Here is a 22,352-nt window from a genome sequence, read left to right on the forward strand (position 1 = left end):
CTTTATCCTCCTACTTCCAAGCAAAAACTCAAAAAGTAAGTACCGGTGACGCGCTCAATACGGAAGGGGTCCAATGAAGCAATGCTACACTACAGGACTGTTTGCTAGCACAGACTGGAATATGTTCCGGGATTCATCAGAAACATTAAGCAGTTTACCACATCGGTCACCAGCTTCATTAATAAGCGCATTGACAACGTCTTCGTCCAAGTATCTGCATTACATCACACAGTGACCGTGCGTACATACCCCAACTAGAAGCCATCGATTACAGGCAACATCCGTACAGAGCTAAAGCTTAGAACTGCCACTTTTAAGGGGTGGGACACTGATCCAGACACTTATAAGAAATCCCGCTATGAGGGCCTCCAGAGTGGCACAGCGATCTAAGGTCAGTCAAGAACTTTGAAAGTTTCTTCAAGTGCAGTCGCAAAAACCATCAAGCGCTATGATGAAACTGGCTCTCATGAGGACCGCCACAGGAAAGGAAGACCCAGAGTTACCTCTGCAGAGGATAAGTTCATTAGAGTTAACTGCACCTCAGACTGCAGCCCAAATAAATGCTTCACAGAGTTCAAGTAACAGACACATCGCAACATCAACTGTTCAGAGAAGACTTTTATTTTTATTTAACCTTTATTTAACTAGGCAAGTCAGTTAAGAACAAATTATTATTTACAATGACAGCCTACCCTGGCCAAACCCTAACGACGCCGGGGCAATTGTGCGCCGCCCTATGGGATTCCCAATCACGGCCGGTTGTGACACAGCCTGGAATCGAACCAGGGTCTGTAGAGACACCTCTAGCACTGAGATGCAGTGCCTTAGACCGCCGCGCCACTCGGGAGACTGCGTGAATCAGGCCTTTGTGGTTGAATTGCTGCAAAGAAATCACTGCTAAAGGACACCAATAAGAAGAAGAGACTTGCATGTGCCAAGAAACACGAGCAATTGACATTAGACCAGTGGTAATCTGTCCTTTGGTCTGATGAGTCCAAATTTGAGATTTTTGGTTCCAACCGCCGTGTCTTTGTGAGACGCAGAGTAGGTGAAAGGATGATCTCCACATGCTGTGTAAGGGCTATTTGAAAAAGGAGAGATGGAGTGCTGCATCAGATGACCTGACCTCCACAATCACCCAACCTCAACCCAATTGAGATTGTTTGGGATGAGTTGGACCGCAGAGTGAAGGAAAAGCAGTGCTCAGCATATGTGGGAACTCCTTCAAAACTGTTGGAAAAGCATTCCTCATGAAGCTGGTTCAGAGACTGGCAAGAGTGTGCAAAGCTGTCATCAAGGCAAAGGGTGGCTACTTTGAAGAATCTAAAATATAAATATATTTTGATTTGTTTAAAAACAAAATTGGTTACTACATGATTCCGTGTGTTATTTCATAGTTGTGATGTCTTCACTATTATTCTACAATGTAGATAATAGTAAATATAAAGAAAAACCCTTGAATGAAAAAGTTGAGTGTCTCAACTTTTAACAGGTACTGTACATTTTGAAGTATTCAGATATGTTTTATTTGAAAAGACAAATATATAGTTGAATATTGTAAAGTATTTAGAAATACACTTGGAAAGTATTGTCATGTATTTGAAAACACTCAAAAACACTGACTCAAATGTACTTCTATGCATTTAACCATGGTATTTGAAAATACTATCAAACAGTAAGCTATTTATAGGAAATTATTAGAAAATACTTCCAATAGTAGTCGATTCGGGCCACATTATTTGAAAATAGTCAAATACACAGAAAATAAGTATTAAATAATAATCAAAAACACATGTATTGAACCCGGGTCTGGTGTGTGTGTGTGTGTGTGTGTGTGTGTGTGTGTGTGTGTGTGTGTGTGTGTGTGTGTGTGTGTGTGTGTGTGTGTGTGTGTGTGTTACTGTTCGTTGTAGAACTGCAGTGTGTTTTCCTCATACAGCAGGGTCATGAGCTGACGGATCATGGTCTGGGGCTTCTCCCTCTCATCCAGTCCCAGCATCCTCACATGGGCACCAGCCAGGCCACAGCACAGATAGCCATGATGCACACCTTGCCCTCAATGTTGCCTGTTATCTTCTACACTCATGCTTCCAGGCCACCCATACGACAAATTAACTAACTTTATGAATGAGTTAAATGAGGAAGGGACTAAAAACAGCATACATGCAACCACAAGACATAATGTCAGCAGACATATGCTATGACTCATTTTCCACTACGGCAAGAGCAAGTTCACTTCTGTGGTTCAACGATTGACTGTCGACATGGTTTCGAGAGCAAAATAGACCATGACACACAATACTGGAATCACCTGCACGGCCTCCACAGACAGCACGCCATTCTCCCAGGCGTTCAACACCTCCAAGATGGCTGCAGGTGTGTTGAGGCAGATTTCGTGCCACTTCATTTGACTGACACACACAGCGGTACAAAACAATCAGTACAGCTTCAGGAAAACAATCAGTCATGCCAATAGCTACATTTCTAGGAGGGAAAAGAGAAGGGGCAGAAAGGACTCACTGGTTTAAATTTCGCTCATACATTTATTTTTATTTTTAAATGGAACATGGGGAACAACATTTTAACCATAGCATGGGCTTGTTCCTTCCTCCTTTTTCACCCAGCAGCTGAGAAACACTGAATGCCAGTCTGATTCTGACCCTAGAGTGAAAGATCACTCACACTAGCTTCATCTCAGTGGCATTGTTGAGGAGGGCCACCAGGCTCTCCACCTTGCCAGACTCCATCCTAAAGCAGGGGTGGTCTGGGTTCAGGGTCTTGCTCTCCTCCGGCATGCAGGTCTGCAGCCATGTCTCAAAGGGGTCTCCTCCGAGGGGCTGAGGTCCGACAGGATCACCTTGAGGGGTCGCAACACAGATTCATATCATATAATAATAGGGAGTGGGGGACATAACATCCATTTATATGACAGTTTTTATTTGTATTACTCAAGCTGCCACTTTCCATTACTGAGAGCCTGTAGGAGGAGAGCCTGTAGGAGAGCACAAGACCGGATGCTCCTTTTTAGTCAGACAGTCAGCAAGCTGTTCCTTTGTGGTCGACCTGGTAAACAGCTTTGAGGTGTGGAATCACAGTTGTAGCAAAGGTCTGTGAGCCACTCCAGATAAAGTAATCAACATGACAGGCAAGTACTCCAGTCACATTGCAGTCTTGATCAAGCCAATAGAAGACTGCAGGATCCACTTGTGACATTTTTCCACCTGTATTCAGCATTGTTGCCTTGACTTTGTTGTACCAGTAGAGTGATGCATCTGCCAGTCCATACACACACTTTTTTAGTTTCCACAGTGTTCCTTCGCTCTTAGCTTCAGGCGGAGGTCGGATGTGAATGTCCCTTGACAGCTCTGTTCCCTGCAAAAATGCAGATTTGATGTCTATCGGATTAAGTTTCCATTTTTTTCTGGCAGATCACTGACATCAGCAATCTGAGTGACTCTGAGGCGCATGTCGGTGAGTCTTTTGGGAGTTGTTTAGCAGCCAGCTCCTCAAAACCTCTAGCCACTAGACGTGCTTTAGGCACTATTCCAGTTAAGGATTCTTTAAGGGTACACACCCACCTTGTTGAGACACATTGTTGGCCAATGTATTTGACTTCCTCAAACACTCAATTTTTCCTCCAATGAATGAGGTCATCTAGCTTAGCTGAGTCAAATGACACATCTTTTGTTTCAAGTACATCATCATTTTTAATGTCATTCTGTTTTCTCAATTTACCATTGGTTCAATTCTGAGATGATCTACAAGTGACAGGTCAGCTGACCCTGTTGTACCAGAAAGTGTAACTGGTTCAGAGTACTGCAAGTTGTACCAGTTCTGGTGTTTTCCTTTGGCTTTTCCTGCTCGTCCAATGACGGTTGCTGTATGTGGAATACCACTTTCTCTGTCCATGTATTTAACAGTTTGTCCAGTTTTCAGATTGGAACAACCATGTTCTCTTAACACATGTGGCTGTTGTTGAATGTTTTCCTAATTTGAACTCAACAGTATTATCTGAGGCATGGTTGAAGGTCTCTGCTCCATTTCCTGTGTCAGTTTCAGTGTCCATATCATTGGATGAGACATCTGGTAGGTTTGTGTCTGTTACTGTGTCCTTTTTGTCATTTTCATTAGGAGACTGATTCTCAGCAACAGCCCCTCTATCTTGTTGATCATTTACTTTCCGCAATCTTGAGTGATGCACCCTGGCAATGATGCCTCCGTGCCTCACAAATATCACCACACCATCTTGGTCAATGACTACTCCCGGTCCCTTCCACTCTTGACAGTCAACTCGTTTGTAGTACACTTTGTTTCTAGTTTCGTACTTCTCATCGGTGGGTCGTAGCTGTTTCCGCAGAGCCCTGCGAATTCTCTATGAGCACTCTGCTTCAGTGAACGCTTTTCTCGCTGCATGTAGTGCTGAAAGGTGCTGTCCCACCCATGCACTCACACTGGTCCCTTCTAGTGCTGGTGGCTTGTCAGCCAGTACAGAGGGAAGATTAGGGCTCTGCCCCAACACTAGTTGGTATGGGCTGTAACCATGAACATTGTGCATTGAGTTTTTTGCCATCAAGGCCCAATCTAGGGCTGTTTTCCAGTCACATCCATTGTCTTGCTTCACTTTCAGCATGATCTCTGTGAGTATTTGATTGTGTCTCTCCAGAAGTCCATTGCTCCATGGACTGTATGCAGTAGTTGTCTTTACTTCCATGTTGAAGTTCTCTGCCATTTCTCTTATTTCATTATTATTGAATTCTCCTCCATTGTCACTGTACAGTTTCTTGGGTGGGCCATGCACACTTACCCAGGAATGCATGAAGTGCTTGACGATGTCACTGGGTTTCTTTGTATTCACAATGCTTCCAGCACTGAAACGTGTGAAGTGGTCAATTATGTGAAGGTACCACACACTTGGTCCTAACTCATGTAGATCTACAGCCACTGTTTCATTGTATTTGGAAGCCAGTGGCAAACCAACAGCTGGTTTGGGCTTAGGTTTACTGTATTTTTGACATGTCTCACAACTGTTAACTATCTGCTGTAGAATGGAAATACTCTCATCATCATTATTCCCTGAACTGCTAAGTAACTTCTGAAGTCTGTCAACTGTAGCATGTCCAAACTGTTTGTGAAGCTTTAACAACACTTTGTCTTTTTCTTTTGTGTTCATGTTCTCAGTGACTGTCAGAATCTCCATGTGCTCTGTGTCCATCAGAATCTCATTTTTACATGGACTCTGTGTGATGTCTTTGTCTAAAATGTTTACACAATAGTGGCCTGAGGTAGTAAGTTCAAGAGTCACTGGTTGTTTAAACATCACTGCCTTGTCATTTTTTATGTCTAGTACAGCCCCTGCCTTCTTGAGGGAAGCTTTGCTTAATAGTAAGGAGATATCTGTAGGGACCACCTCTGTTTCAATGTGACACTTAGTCTGACACATTTTTGATGGTATCTTAACTCTCTTAGTAGAATGGACAATTCTCCCATCTCCAAATTTGAAAGCTCTGTTGCTTGGTGTGTCAATCATATTTTGTACTTCTTTCAAATTTAGTTCACTGACATAGCTATCAAGCCATTTTGCACCACACTCTGTCCGTGTACATGCAGTATCAATCACAGCAGATCCTAAGGATTCAACTATAAAGATCTCAGTATCAGAAGCAGATTAATTTGAAAACAGTGTAATGTTACACTGCTCTATCTCTGTGTGTACATTTTCCTCTGTTAGTTTAACTTGTTCATTTTTATCAGGACAGTCTTTAACCCAATGGTAAAAAAAAGTCAGCACAGTACAAGCAGTGAAAGCCAACTGTTTCTCTATACCATCTAGACAGGCAGTATCTAGCAACTTGAAAGCTAACACTGCATCCGGGAGAACCATGTCGTACGTGCGCATCCTATTGTACCTCTGTTCGAAATCAATGATGTAGTCCGTCATTGCAACCAAAATATCTCTCGTAACACTGTCAAAGTTTGAATATGCCTCGTAGGCACGGCCTTTCTCTTCTTTAAGAAATACAGAATCCAGTGCTCTGATCAAAGTTCCCATACCGTCATCCTTGTTCAAATCCTCAATGGATATTTCCAGTGCTGTATCTCTCGCTCTTCCCTCGAGCGATAATACCACCGCAAGTGCTTGCTTTTTCACCTCCAGATTAGTAACCCGTGTCCAGATTCCAAGTTCATTTTTACAACTTTCGTACGACCTCTTCTCGTCGAAGCGAGGTGGCACATTGTAGTTATTAGCCATCCTCTGCTACCAATGTTAACTCGAAATGACACAACGACAAGGTTCCAGTTTAACAAAGTTTACTATACCGTATGAACACAAGGTAGCCATTCCACTCTAGGCTAGGTCAATCAACGACAAGACTCTGCGCAGGCGCACTCTTGACTGAGTGATAGCCCCGTAACAACAGAAATATAGGGATACTTAAAACATGAACTTAACAATTAGTACTAGGTGTGAGACCAACCTCTGATCCGTAGGTCTGCACCCCGTGACACTGCATGAGGAAGGATATGTCGAACAGCAGGGCTCGCACCAAGGCCGACTTGGCAGCAACGAGATAGAACAAATAGTGCCCAATGTCAATATCAAATCGGTTTCAACAACTCCCACACTCAGCATGTCGCCAAAATGAATGTAAAATCTCATTCAAAAAGTCCCATACTCAGTAGCACTGGAACTGTGAAACATTTTTAACTCATGTACTCACATCCTTCTCCACTGATGAGCTTCAGAGACTCACTCAGCCTGAAGAGCAAAGACAGAGCATCAATAAATCATCTCCTGCAAACATTATGTCCCTCTTCCATCATTTGGACATTCCCATTTGGACTTTAAAGCCACAATCCATAATTAGTTTTTCAACCAAAACGGCAGCCCCGCCACTTGGTTTGCTATTAAGTTGAGGAATGCGGATGGAGTAACCAATACCAAATTTCAGATTGTATCTATAAGACTCTCCACAGTAACATCATTTGAGTCTGTCAATACAGTGGATTGAACTGTCCTAATGGACTTTAATATAATACATGTCAGTGTGTTGATGTCTGTCTCACTTGATGAAAATCCGGGCTAAGGATTTGAGTTTTCCCATGGCTGCGATAAGCAGCCAGGAGGGGGTCCAGGCTTTTTCCAGACAGCATGTGTCCCAGCACACCCAGCAGGCCCTCTGGAGACTTGGGAGTGATCTGCGTCCACCGTCTAACACAACAGGGGAAGACAGATACAGTGATGACAGTGTGATGACAGTGTGATATGGCTTCATGACAAGGTGAACTAACAGTCTTATCATCAGTACTAATCCAGGGATATAGTAGCGGGTAAAAGTCAGCGTTGTGTTCATTAGAACACACCGTAGCAACACATTTTGCAATGGACCTCTTGGTGAACAACATGACCCTGCTGACTGTAAGGCTGTGTAAGGTTAGGTAGGGTTGGCATGTGGAGAAGGAGGACCTTGAGGATGTTGGTGACGGTGGGCTCGGCTCACAGGATGAGGCCTGGGTTGGGCTGGATGTTGGCATTTTCTGCAGTCTTCAGCCGTGGGGAGTACTCTCTGTCCTCACCCCTGAAGAAAAGGTTACACACGAGAGAGAGAGAGAGAGAGGAGAGGGAGAGAGAGAGAAATACACTGACAGACAGTGATGTAGTGATAGGAATGTGTGAAAGGGGGAGAGAGAATGAAAGATATTAGTGCCAAACTTTATGTATTTATACTGTATCATTCTCTTCTAGTGATGTTACACATCTGAAGGTGCAGGATGGCTACCTGTACGTACCGTTTAGAAGTGAGGTTGGTCGTGTTGGAGTCCGACAGGGAACCCAGCTCATTGCACTCCTGCAGTCGCAGCTGTAAAAAACAGACATGGAGCGAAAAGCTTGTCAGACACTGTTTAACCTGTCATTCGTGTTATAAATGCATGTGTAAGGGATAATCAACAACGGGCTATGCATTCTAGGGAAAATAATGAACGATGTGGAAGGTGTGTTCCACAACGTGCTAGCGGAGTGGAACTGACCTCCTACAGAGTTGCATTATTTTTCACTGGTCAGCCTTGTCCAGCAGTGGTGTGAGCTTCAGCAGGTACTCAAAGGCAATGTTCATGTCGTCCATGAAGTCCTGCTGCAGATTGACAGAGACTAGACCAGCAGTATTCACTAGCCTACATTCATTTCATTCAATGGTGATTGAGTAATATGACCAATGTATTTTTTACTGGTAAATAAACTTGAAACAGACATTATAACCATTTATTGTTATGATGTGATAAGATAATTATCTAATAAGGGTAAATGAATCAATAATCCATCATTAATTAGTAGTTATGGAGCATGGATAATTAATAATTAATGTACTGAACGTTAGTCTCATAAAGGTCTAGTAGAGGCTGGAAAGGGAGAGAAATGTGTGTGTGTATTTAGAGATACCGGGAGTAGCCTTCAAGGTTCTCCTAATCTATGGGGAAAGGAACAGGCAGTGCTGGAACAGTAGTAGCAGGTCAAGGAAGAGATACTGTTCACCTACTGTCTGTGCGTATGCGTGTGCATAGGTTATCTACTTTTGAGTGTGGATGTGTGTGCGTAGCGGAGAGAGAGGATAAAATGAACATCTTTGTTATTCGGACCTCAGAACGTTCTCTGAATAAACTGAACAGACCTTTTGCAGAAATCTGAGTCCTTGCCTAATTATTATCCCAGTATCTTACAAACCCTGTGGATTAGTCAAGGATATATTGATTGTTAATTTATAGCATTAGGATATAAAATTATTTTATCATGATGTCAAGAGAATAACTCAGCACTATACCTGTACTGTACCTTCTCTCCCTGGGGATACTTCTTCAGTCTGAGGAGAACCTGGGGGGGGGGGGATCTAGAGATGGTTCACGGGCTCCAATGAAAAGAACACATTCAAATGCCTGCTCCAAGGAAAATAAAACAATCACATCCTGTAACTATCTGGCCTTCATTGTGAGAAGTACCTTGAGGATGGTGAAGGCGGTCCACTTCAGCTCTTCAGTGCCCTCTGGTGACTATGAGGCCAGTGAAACACGTCTTTAGATCTCCAACAGGGATACGCTGCACAGGGGAACGCACCACAGTTGGGGGGTCAATATTCCCTTTCAATTCAGCCAATTCAGGAAGTAAACTGAATTACAATTTTCCCTCAATTTAAAGTGAAACTTGCATATGCTTTGCATACATTAACTCTAGACCAGGGGTTCTTAAACCTTTTCAGCTCAAGAACCCAAATTATAAATTGACCGTCCTCCCGTGACCCAAATTAAGAATAAATAGTGTGTGATTATAGATTTATTCTCACGACTCGAGATCCACCTCTCACATGGCCAGAGCCCACTTTGGGTCCCAACCAATATTTAAGAAACCGTGCTCTAGACCAATCAAGGCTCACCTGCATCCTCTTGATCATCATCAGCTTTTCAACCAGTGGCTGGGTCTCCCCCGTCAGGTTCATGGTTCCTTCCAGCATGATGAAGGCTGGACCGAGGGGAACGACGAGTGGTGCAGGGGGTCGGACTGTTCCAACAGTATCGTAGGAATACTGACCGGGAAGATAGGTCAGATGATTATTTATAAAAAAACAGCCATTGTGGCTTTAATTATTGTTTACAAAGGCAATGGCTTGTGCTCCAAAAGTGCTACATTCTCACCTCTTCACCAGTGAAATGCACTCCTCCAGCTTGCCTCTCAGCGTCTGATTGGTTAGACTGCTGAGGCCCTCTGTCACTTTGAGCAAAGCTTGCTCCACATTGGTCCAGGAGGCTTTTGAAACACATCAGGGGAAAAGCAGAAAATCGTTATAAGACAAAGTAAGATTTATCCTACGAACTGAAAGAATACACATACAATGGACGGAGCCAAGCCCTCAGATATGATGTGGAGTTAAACATACCAATGAAATCCATTCAATCAAATGCTACAACAACAATATGAATATTTTGTTGTCATTTCAGTTTGATCAAAATAATATGCAGCTAAGCACAGTTCGTGATAGGAAAATCCCTTAGAAGATTCCGTAGCTCCTGACTGACCTTGGTTCTCCAGGCGTGCGATGTGGACCAGGGCCCTGTTCTTGGTGCTGTTCACCAGGTCCCTTAGCCTCTCCTGGCAGGCCCTCAGGCTGGCTTCTGTGCTGGCCGACGGCCCCAGCTCCCTGAGCCTCTCGCAGTACCAGGCACAGCCTGTCAGCAACCACGCTACCATGTGAATTGAGGTTTGGGATTATTCTGCAGATTATTTTTCAATATCAAAGGTGACTTGACATCAGAAATGCACTCTCTCTGTAGCGCTGAGAAAATCCTTCGACCAGCAGACTCATAACGATTAGTATTTTAACCATATTTAATAATAACAAATGGTACAGTGGGGGGAAAAAAGTATTTGATCCCCTGCTGGTTTTGTACGTTTGCCCACTTACAAAGAAATGATCAGTCTATAATTTTAATGGTAGGTTTATTTGAACAGTGAGAGACAGAATAACAACAACAAAAAATCCAGAAAACCGCTGGCTAGGCCACTCCAGGACCTTAATGTGCTTCTTCTTGAGCCACTCCTTTGTTGCCTTGGCTGTGTGTTTTGGGTCATTGTCATGCTGGAATACCCATCCACTACCCATTTTCAATGTCCTGGCTGAGGGAAGGATGTTCTCACCCAAGATTTGACGGTACATGGCCCTGTCCATCATCCCTATGATGCGGTGAAGTTGTCCTGTCACCTTAGCAGAAAAACACCCCCAAAGCATAATGTTTCCACCTCCATGTTTGACGGTGTAGATGGTGTTCTTGGGGTCATAGGCACCATTCCTCCTCCTCCAAACACGGCGAGTTGAGTTGATGCCAAAGAGCTCCATTTTGGTCTCATCTGACTACAACACTTTCACCCAGTTGTCCTCTGAATCATTCAGATGTTCATTGGCAAACTTCAGACGGGCATGTATATATATTCTTGAGCAGGGGGACCTTGCGGGCGCTGCAGGATTTCAGTCCTTCACGGCGTAGTGTGTTACCAATTGTTTTCTTGGTGACTATGGTCCCAGCTGCCTTGAGATCATTGACAAGATCCTCCCGTGTAGTTCTGGGCTGATTCCTCACCGTTCTCATGATCATTGCAACTCCACGAGGTGAGATCTTGCATGGAGCCCCAGGCAGAGGGATATTGACAGTTCTTTTGTGTTTCTTCCATTTGCGAATAATCGTACCAAATGTTGTCGCCTTCTCACCAAGCTGCTTGGCGATGGTCTTGTAGCCCATTCCAGCCTTGTGTAGGTCTACAATCTTGTCCCTGACATCCTTGAAGAACTCTTTGGTCTTGGCCATGGTGGAGAGTTTGGAATCTGATTGATTGATTGCTTCTGTGGACAGGTGTCTTTTTTACAGGTAACAAGCTGCGGTTAGGAGCACTCCCTTTAAGAGTGTGCTCCTAATCTCAGCTCGTCACCTGTATAAAAGACACCTGGGAGCCAGACATTTTTCTGATTGAGAGGGGGTCAAATACTTATTTCCCTCATTAAAATGCAAATCAATTTATAACATTTTTGACACGCGTTTTTCGGGATATTTTTGTTGTTATTCTGTCTCTCACTGTTCAAATAAACCTACCATTAAAATTATAGACTGATCCTTTCTTTATCTGTGGGCAAACGTACAAAATCAGCAAGGGATCAAATACTTTCCCCCCCCCCACTGTAAATAGAAGGCATGTTATCTTTGTCAGGTTGCACCTCTTTATACGCAGAGCCAGGATGAAACATTTTCCAGGGCTAACACCAATGCCAAATTTAAAGGAAGGACTAATAAAAGGATGCCCATCTGAGACGGTGGGAGAACATGTCCAGAATCTCCAACAGGGACTCGACGCAGAGCTCTCTGGAGAAATCATCAAACTTGGGAACAAACAGGGGCATTTGTCAGACAAGTTGTCATCCAATGAAATGATGCATGTCTAGTAGCGGTCAGACAGTTGGTATTAGCCAGAGAGATAGAAAAAGGAGGCCAAACTTACCTTACTGATGGCTAAGAGTACACTTGAATAAGACACCATCTGAGGAAAGACATTTCCATTTGTAATTATTGTGCATAATAAATCAAGCACAATAGCAAATCTTGAACACTGCCTTTCCTACTATGTGCAGAATATGAAGATTAACCATTCAATATCGCTACAACCAAAGAATACAGATCATATATGTCTATTTTGACGCTATGTATAGGGTAAAAGACGGGTTTCAAAATGTCAACCATACCCGGGAACTGATGGCATACTTGAGGTAGGACAAGATGAGCGGGTTGGGAGAAGGGCCAATAATTGCCTGCTCCATAAGAGCCCCTGGAACATAGGGAAATAAAGAAATGACTTATTTCATACCCTGAAATCATATGAATTAAATGTTTACTTTCCACTTCGCATGCATGATCAACACAAGTCAGCTGACCTGCCAGGTTGAGGTAGTCCCATGTGGCTCCCGTTGGGAAGTTATTTTTGATGTTGATGGCCCACTGATAGTCGCTCCAGCGCTCCTTCCAAGCCTGGAGGATGGCTTGTTTCAAATTGACCACCTTCATACCGACAAGAGCTAAACACATTATCAAACACACACATTACATGGAAATCAAGAGTTTTTAGCATATGTAAATGTCATAAGATGGATCAGCTCCATTATGTACGTCTTGGTGAAACTGTAGCCACAAAGTTGTGCCTAGTGACACTGCTGGCTCACGACGTTGATGCTAGCCCATGCATGTAGCGTCGGAAGCTCAATGAAGCTCGTAGTGCAGATCCAACGCATGCACATGAACCAGAAGTAGTCTGGCGGTAAACAAAGTGTTCAAATGTAGTTTATTTTGTATTTTGGATAAATTACACCCTGCACACAGAAATAACTACCTTATTTGACCACAACTAAGAGATTGTGCCGCAACTAAGGGATTCTGGTTCTGTATCCCAACAGAATTGCCATTCATCCGCCGCAATCACCTTATGTTTCAGCATGATAATGCACGGCCCCATCACGCAAGGATCTGTATACAATTCCTGGAAGCTGAAAATGTTCCCGTTCTTCCATGGCCTACATACTCACCCGACATGTCACCCATTGAGCATGTTTGGGATAATCTGGATTGATGTATACTACAGAGCTTTCCAGTTCCCGCCAATATCCAGAAACTTAGCACAGCCATTGAAGAGGAGTGGGACAACATTCCACAGGCCACAATCAACAGCCTGATCAACTCAATGAGAAGGAGATGCGTCGTGCTGCATGAGGCAAATGGTGGTCTCACCAGATACTGTTTCTTTTTATTTCTTTTTTTAGTTAGTTATTGTATCTGTTACCATCTGTATTCCAAGTCATGTGAAATCCATACATTAGGGCCTAATGAATTTATTTCAATTTACTGATTTCCTTATATGATTTATAACTCAGTAAAATCTTTGAAATTGTTGCGTTTACATTTTTGTTCAGTGTAATTACTTCTTTCTATACAGTGTAATTACTCCTTTCTATACAGAAATAAATAAAATACTTCACCAGAAAGCATGACTTAGCCACAAAGGAATGGAGGATAATTAGCTTCTTTAAACAAATAGCTGTGGATTGTTTCAAATCACAAGCTCATAGGCCAATGCCTTTTTGGGAAGCCCGCAATTTGGGCACATTCATTTCTGTCAATGCATATATTAATTAGTCATTTAGCATTCTCATTCTCAAGAGTGGAAACGTTATTTGCAGAGTCCCCAACCTGCTACACTTGGTTTTGGTTTATTTCATAACAATAATTTACTAGATGTGTCCATTCTTTCATTGTCTTTTGTTCGGAGTGTGCCATGTGAGCAATGAGCATGTGTCTGGTTTCTCTGTCCTGATGACGTTGAGGGAGCGTGCGCACCTGAGCATGCATAGAACCAGTGGTGTAAAGTACTTAAGTAAAAAAAATACTTTGAAGAACTACTTAAGTACTTTTTTTATCTGTACTTTACTATTTATATTTGACAACTTTTACTTTACCACATTTCTAAAGAAAATGAATGCACTTTTACACCATACATTTTCCCTGACATCCAAAAGTACTCGTTACATTTTCAATGCCTTGCAGCACAGGAAAATGGTCCAATTCACACACTTATCAAGAGAACATCCCTGGTCATCCCTGCTGCCTCTAATCTGGAGGACTCACTAAACACAAATGCTTTATTTGTAAATGATGTCTGAGTGTTGGAGTGTGCCCCTGGCTATCCATAAATAAATAAAAACAAGAGAATTGTGTTGTCTGGTTGGCTTAATATAAGGAATAAGAAACAATCTATACTTTTACTTGTACTTTTGATACTTAAGTATATTTTAGCAATTACATTTACTTTTGATAATTAAGTACATTTAAAACCAAATACTTTTAGACTTTTACTCAAGTAGTATTTTACTGGGCGAGGTATCTTCACTTTTACTCAAGTATGACAATTGAGTACTTTTTCCACCACTGCGCAGAAATGTAGGAGAGTGTTTTTTTTAACATCCAAATGATAATATATTGATATATTGAAACTATAGTTCCTCACAGTAAGCTATTTGTAAAATCTTTCCATCAAACTCCCCCTCCATAATCACCTATCCTCAGTGTGAAAGAGCAATGCTGCATTGGCCTATAGGTTACGAGTTAACGAATTTATCCGCCAACGGATCACAATGTGTCCATATGGTAGAGGCTGATGATCTCGCATTAGTTGACTTCTAACTTCTTGATTTGTATAATTTTAATTCAGATTTGTATGACTAACCACGTGACAATGACTTTGAGAAACGAAAACGTTATTAATGAAATGAAAGTGTTCCACGAAAATGCGTATATTAAAATCAGAACGGGCAAGAACAACTGTAGAAATTATAGGATAAATTGTAGCCTAAGCTTAATCAAACTCGAAACTCACTGCGCCGCCTATGAAGTCTTTATAAAATAATTGCCTCCACGTTTCCATGGTCGGATTTTCCCTATAGGCTACTTTGAATAAAGGTAAAACATGCCTCATAAATAAAACATTCAGGTTTCAAACAATTAAGTATGTTTTCAAAATGCATACTGCCCCGAGCTCTCATTGTAAAGTGGTGGGTGATGCGCTGTTAGCCTGATGCCTGCACTGAAATGGTAAATAGGAGACCCGCTTCCATTACCCGTTGAGAAATAACAATACTAGGTATTTTTAATCATGCACCAAAACTGTTTTTATCACGCGATTGCATTTAGAATTGTAGTGCAATGAATGAGGTTATAAAAGCGCACGTTTTACTCCAGCAGCAACCAGTTTAGGAGCTGCAGGAGAAATCGCGCTCAAAATAGGCTCTGTATGCTGTGCACAAAAATACACACAGCGCAATTTAATTCCACTAAATTATGCAAATTACCTATAGACCAATAAGCATGATGGTAAAATGTATTTCAATGCACTGTTATTTCCAGCAATAAATATAAAAACCATTATTTTGCAATGGGATTTTATGGGGCCGGCAACAGTAAATTTAATCGGCTTTTCAAACCCTGGTGTGTGTGATGTGTGGGGATGCTGATAAGTTTGTGTCTTGTGTTAAGCAATGTGTGCGCATGCAGGTGGCAAGGGCACAAGGTTGGACGTATTATTTGTCTCTCTAGGCTTAATCAGTTGGGCTACTGAATAAAACATACCTGTGATATATACTGCCAAAATGTTACTAATTGGTAAATTGTAACTCTACTTTTTGTTCACGAAAATCCCAGTTATATCTACTCTGTTACCACCCCTGGTATGTGTATTTTACTTTTATTTGAATAATCTCTGTGTTCTACATCAGCCCTGAAAATATACAACATGACCACTGTATCTTGAGATATTGGACAAAAAGTGTTGAATTTTGAACACCGCCCTCTGCAACAAGATTCTGGTCTTCCTGACAGGCCGCCCCCAGGCTGTGAGGGTAGGCAATAACACATCTGCCACCCTAACCATCAACACAGGGGCCCCTCAGGGTGTGTGCTTCGTCCCCTCCTGTACTCCCTGTTCCACGACTGCGAACAACTCCAACAACATCATCAAGTTTGCTGATGACACGACGATGGTAGGACTGATCACCGACGACAATGAGAGCCTATAAGGAGGAGGTCAGAGACCTGGCAGTGTGGTGCCAGGACAACAACCTTTCCCTCAACGTCAGCAAGACAAAGGAGCTGATCGTGGACTACAGGAAATGGAGAAACGAGCACGCCCCCATCCACATCAATGGGGCTGTACTGGAGCGGGTCAAGACCTTCAAGTTCCTCGGTGACCACATCACTAAGGAATTAACATGGTCTACACACAGCCACACAATTGTGAAGAGGGCACGACAGCACCTCGTCCCCCTCATGAGGCTAAAAAAAGATTTAGCATGGGCCCTCAGATCCTCAAGTAGTTCTACAGCTGCACCATTGAGAGCATCTTGACTGGCTGCGTCATGGCTTGTTACAGCAACTGTAAGACACCCAATTGCAAGGTGCTACAGAGGGTGGTGAATACAGCCCAGCTCATCACTGGGGCTGAGCTCCCTGCCATCCAGAACCTTTATAAAAGGCATTGTCTGAGGAAGGCCTCAAAGACTCCAGCCACCCAAGCCATAGATTGTTCTCTTTGCTACCGAACAGCAAGCGGTACCAATGCACCAAGTCTGGAACCAACAGGACCCTGAACAGCTTCTACCCCCAAGCCACAAGACTGCTAAATAGCTAATCAAATGGCTACCTGGACTACATGCATTGACCCTTTTTTTAACTAACTCTTTTGCACTGACTATGCACACACTGGACTCTACCCACACATATACTTACACCCCAACACACACACATGACAAACACATATACTCTGCTGCTACTGCTCCACATACGCTGCTGCTACAGCTCAGTCTTATCTAGCCTGTTAGCTAGTCACTTTACCCCTATCTATATGTACATATCTACCTCAGTTACCTCTTACCCCTGCACATCGACTCGGTACTGGTACTCCCTGTATATAGGACATGTTGTTATTTTGACTCATTATTCACTGTGTATTTATTCCTTGTGTCACTATTTATATGTTTATTTTATCTTTAACTCTGCATTATTGGAAAAGGACCCGAAAGAAAGTATTTCCCTGTTGGTCTACACCTGTGGTTAGGAAGCGTGTAAGAAATTCAATTTGATTTGGAATTTAAGATTCCAGACATGTGATTTGGTTTCTTATTGACAAGGGAATCATTGACCTGTCCGCTAACTTTTTGACCTTTTCTGATCACTTGAAAAGAAGATATCTCATAGCAAGTGCTAGCTCTTGACCGTGACTCAGTTCCATTACATTACACATAAGTCATTTGAGGAAAGCCTCTTTGTATGGGGGAGTTTTATAAAGTGCCCCAACCACCTGGTTTTGTAGGCACAAGGACCTTATCTTTCATATCAGCGAGAAATAAAACATTTTTAAAAACGAAACGTTAAATTGATACACAATTTCATAGGGTTACGGTTAGCGTCCCCACACTGCCATCTCCATATCACATCGCGTGTTAATTAGTACTAATTAGCTATTTGAAATGCTCTGAACACCTGTGTGTAACGGAAGGCCGCCAGAAACGTGATGTCACTGAAAAATACTGTTGGCTGCAACTGGGATAAAGCTGGTTAAAACAGTGTACAAAGTATGTATTTTGTTTTTGTGAAATTATTTTGACGTGATATGAAAGGCATCGCAAGTGAGAATCGATTCACTTTTAGATGGAGTATTTGGCTGTCAGTGTCTCAAAGGACAAAGACCACCTTATCTTCACCTAAATAAGTAATATCGCCGAGAAAAATGTGTTCTGTGTTTCTGAAAAGCTGCTCTATAACACGGGATACAATACGAGAACAAAAGTTCAATTTCGAAACTTACCACCCTACCAACGCAATGTCCCCTCAGAATCCTCAGTTGCGGTCGAAGCTAACAGATAACAGTTCGTCCAAACACTACCGACATCTTTACTTTGGTGAGAAGTCGCTTTTCACTATTTGGCGAGTAACAACAGTATATTGAAGCCATCACTAATCAAAATTCTGGAAAGGTCATGCTGAAGAACTTAGAGAACTATAACGCCATGTAATTTACCAGAGCTATTATGCATCATGCACGTAACGTTACTAGTACGATACTACCGTACCCAGAGTGTCTTTCTAGATAGCTTTTTGTTGTTCACCGTGTAGACTGTTTGCAGGAAAGTTGTTCACGTATTGCAATGTACATTTGAGACATACCTACTAACAACAACGACTAGCTAGCAAGCTGTCCAAGCTCCCCAGCAAAGTAGTTAGCAGCTTACTGTTTTAGCTTGCAACGAGAGCCTTGGCGTACCCAATGTGAAGACTATGATACGTAGCTAGCTAGATAAATAACCAGTTAAATAAATACTTACATGAAACGTCGACAATGTATGAATTTAATAGATAAATGTAGCCTAATGTGGATTTACAAGACAATGAACGCCATCTTTTTTTTAAGTACGAGGAAAAACATCGTATACACTGATTGGTCAAGAGAAACCGTTTTGATGAAACAACAGGCCCATTGGCCCGCCACTAGATGTCCCCCTTTCACACTTATGTTGAGCTCCTTTGCAACAGTTTAGCTGAGAACTTGGAACGCGAACAAATCTTCAGAGGATAGGTTAGGTGTAGAATAACAATACATCTGATATTGAGACACAATTACTAATTTAATGGTTTAACATATGACACTGAAAATGCCACAATAGGTCTACTGCCCCCCCCCCCCTTCAGGGGGTGTTTTGAATATTCTGCCAATAGACCATGACTAGTTAAATTAATGTTGGAAAACCTAAGAACAACAAAGTGTTATCTGACATCTTACATAATGTAACTATACCACATTAGATTACCAAAGAGTGAATAAATGACGTGAGAAATAATGGAGTTATGTAATAGGGCCATTCATTTTGGGGGGTTCTCAGTAAGGTCCTGTCTGTAGCAATGGGGACCTGTCACTGTGTGTCTCCAGTTTCACTTGTCTTTGTCAGCAGCAAAGTCCTCTGTGTGCCCGTCTCAGGCGCCATATTAGACTTCTGCCAATGGCCCATCCTTAAGTGCCCTTAGTGACCATACAAACCATTGGAGTTGAAAGGTAGTGACGTGATTGCCATTAAATGCAGGATGCTGAAACTCCATTTGACTGGCAATCTTGAGTGTTACTGCCTACTTTTAGTATATATTAGCTTGTGCCATACTAGACTATTTATTCTCAACATGATACCATGTCATCATGATTATCACTAATAGGGTAATAACATCAGTCCTATCATGACTATGTTTTGAAAGTGGACCTCCCACACAAAAACTGACCATCTTACAGATCCTCGACTTTGGCGATGTAATTTACAAAATAGCCTCCAACACCCTACTCAACAAATTGGATGCAGTCTATCACAGTGCCATCCGTTTTGTCACCAAAGCCCCATATACTACCCACCACTGCGACCTGTACGCTCTCGTTGGCTGGCCCTCGCTTCATACTCGTCGCCAAACCCACTGGCTCCAGGTCATCTACAAGACCCTGCTAGGTAAAGTCCCGCCTTATCTCTGCTCGCTGGTCACCATAGCTGCACCCACCCGTAGCACGCGTTCCAGCAGGTATATCTCACTTGTCACCCCAAAAGCCAATTCCTCCTTTGGCCACCTCTCCTTCCAGTTCTCTGCTGCCAATGGCTGGAACGAACTACAACATCTCTGAAACTGGAAACACTTATCTCCCTCACTAGCTTTAAGCACCAGCTGTTAGAGCAGCTCACAGATCACTGCACCTGTACATAGCCCATCTATAAATGGCCCAAACAACTACCCCTTCCCCTACTGTATTTATTTATTTTGCTCCTTTGCACCCCAGTATTTCTACTTTGCACACTCATCTACTGTCAAATCTACCATTCCAGTGTTTTAATTGCTATATTGTATTTACTTTGCCACCATGGCCTATTTATTGGCTTTACCTCCCTTATCTCACCTCATTTGCTCACATTGTATATAGACTTATTTTTCTACTGTATTATTGACTGTATGTTTGTTTTACTCCATGTGTAACTCTGTGTTGTTATGTGTCGAACTGCTTTGCTTTATCTTGGCCAGGTCGCAATTGTAAATGAGAACTTGTTCTCAACTTGCCTACCTGGTTAAATAAAGGTGAAATAAATAAAAACAAGTGAGGTGGCCGGTGAGGTCAGGTTTCCCTGGTTGTTGTTGTTCCTGGCTTAAAGGGGCATAGCCATAGACAGGTTGGACGAGGTGCTGTCTCCCCGAACACCCCACGCCTCCAACCCAGCCTGTCTTTGTGTGGATGTTCTTTTCCCCAGAGCCCCCCCCCACAATGGCCCCCATTCTGCCTTACACAGGAGACTCTGTCTCGGCCGGAGAAGGGCCTGTGTCCAATTGGGACACAGTGATATCAGTAATAGAAAGATGCTACTCCTGCTGGCATGGATGGAGATAAGGGAGGGGTGGATGGAGAGCTAAAGAGATGAGAATCAAATCCATGCTTTCTCCCAGTGAAAGGGCTATTAGAGTAGTTGATGACAGATGCCAGTTCCCTCCCAGACAGGCCAAAGAGCTGCTGGTCTTTTCTCATGACTTCACCACACAGGGCACTATACTAGGCTAAGATGGAGCTAACTAAAGTTATTCAAGAAACCATTGATACTGAATTTCATTGTGATAAAGTTGGCCAATGCTTCTCATGTTAGAATAAATTGAAATGTTTTTCTTACTTGGTGCAAAGCCCCTGAATTCAGGGCTATGTTTACCACGTAGTAATGTTGGCTTTATAAAGATTAGGCCTAATTGTGATGCAAATGTACATATGATAATAATCCATCTTGCCTTGTGGCATCAAACAGTGCGCACAAGGGGGTGGATTTGCAGTGGAAGAATGTTCTATTAATGTATTTAAAAGCGGAGGTAGGCTGATTGAATAGCTAGAGACCACCGAGCTAAAAGTCTCTATCACTCAGTGATATCATCTTGGTAACTAATAGCGAGTACTTTGAGCAATGAAAGCGGCCGGAGAGCCGTACAGCTTGACACGGTAGTGCTTTATATAGCCCCTTCAACACGACTGCCCATCGTTTTACTGTCACCAAGAGCCCCTGCCAGAGCCCCAGCCATTGGGAGTGTGATGTGGGGCTAATTAACCTATATGGCAGGCTCACAGAGAGCATGGCTGACTGTACAGTAATGTACTACACACTCTGGCTCCCAAAGTCAGTCAGTCTCCTCTCTTGAAAGGAATGTGTGTTGTTGGGTTGTTCCTTGTTTCATAGTATGTGAATGAAAGCCCCCAGCTGGCCGGGGCGTGTGTGGATATGTTAACTTGGACCACAGAAGGGGCTGACATTCCCTTGGGGGTCATGGGTATCATCCTCACTCTCTCAATTTTTTTCACAATTTCAGCAAATAGTAGGAATTTGAGTGCATTAATGGTCAAAACCTGATAACATATTTTCTGGGTGCCTCAAAAACAGGGGGGAAACATATAAAGGGGAGGGCCAGGCAGGCAGACATTGGGGAGTAGGTCTCAGTGTATGGTTCCCCAGCTGCAGGCTATTTTTTCTTGGCCGGGGGAGGGGGGTCACGTGGCAAGCAGCAGCCTCCGTATGTTAATTACAGTTTTACAATTGTCAATTTTCAAAACAGAGTTCACAAGACACAGAACTCTGGGGCCTTGTGCAAAACAGTAAATGCCTTCTCAAAATATAAATACAAGTAGATTCATCAAAAGAACACTACTGCCTGCAAAAAGATTAACGCAACCATACTTTTATCGAGTCGAAGCAGACAAAACAGAAAGTTAATCTGTCTTAAAAAATCCCAGTAAATCATAACATTTTATTTGCCGTTACTAAATGATGACCAAGATTGGAAGTACAACTATCCAAATCAGGCCTGGCTCTAGTTTCCCCACCCTAATTTCTATCAGAACTCAGGATAAGACCCAGATGCAGACAGCTAGAGTCAGATGTTTATTGACTCAAACAGGGAGCAGGCAAAAGACAGGCACAGGTCCGTAATCCAGAGCAGAGTCAATAAGGCACAAAACAGCAGGCAGGCTCAGGGTCAGGACAGGCTGAGGTTCACAAACGGGTCAGTCAGTCAGGCAGGTACAGAACGGCAGGCAGGGTCAGGGCAGGCAGAATGGTCAGAACCGGGGAAACAGAACTTGAGCAAGCAGGGAGACAGGGAAACACGCTGGTAAGACCAGACAAGACAAACTGGCAACAGACAGAGAACACAGCTATAAATACACTGGGGATAAT

At 42.8% G+C, this 22,352-nt stretch overlaps 1 pseudogene; it reads right to left on the reverse strand.

Moving 5' to 3' along the window:
* Positions 1 to 2,523: 2,523 nt before the first annotated feature.
* Positions 2,524 to 18,592, reverse strand: LOC106579255 (mediator of RNA polymerase II transcription subunit 24-like; annotated as a pseudogene).
* Between the last annotated feature and the right edge of the window lie 3,760 nt (positions 18,593 to 22,352).

This window comes from Salmo salar, chromosome ssa19, assembly GCF_905237065.1.
Source record: "Salmo salar chromosome ssa19, Ssal_v3.1, whole genome shotgun sequence".
NCBI lineage: Eukaryota > Metazoa > Chordata > Actinopteri > Salmoniformes > Salmonidae > Salmo > Salmo salar.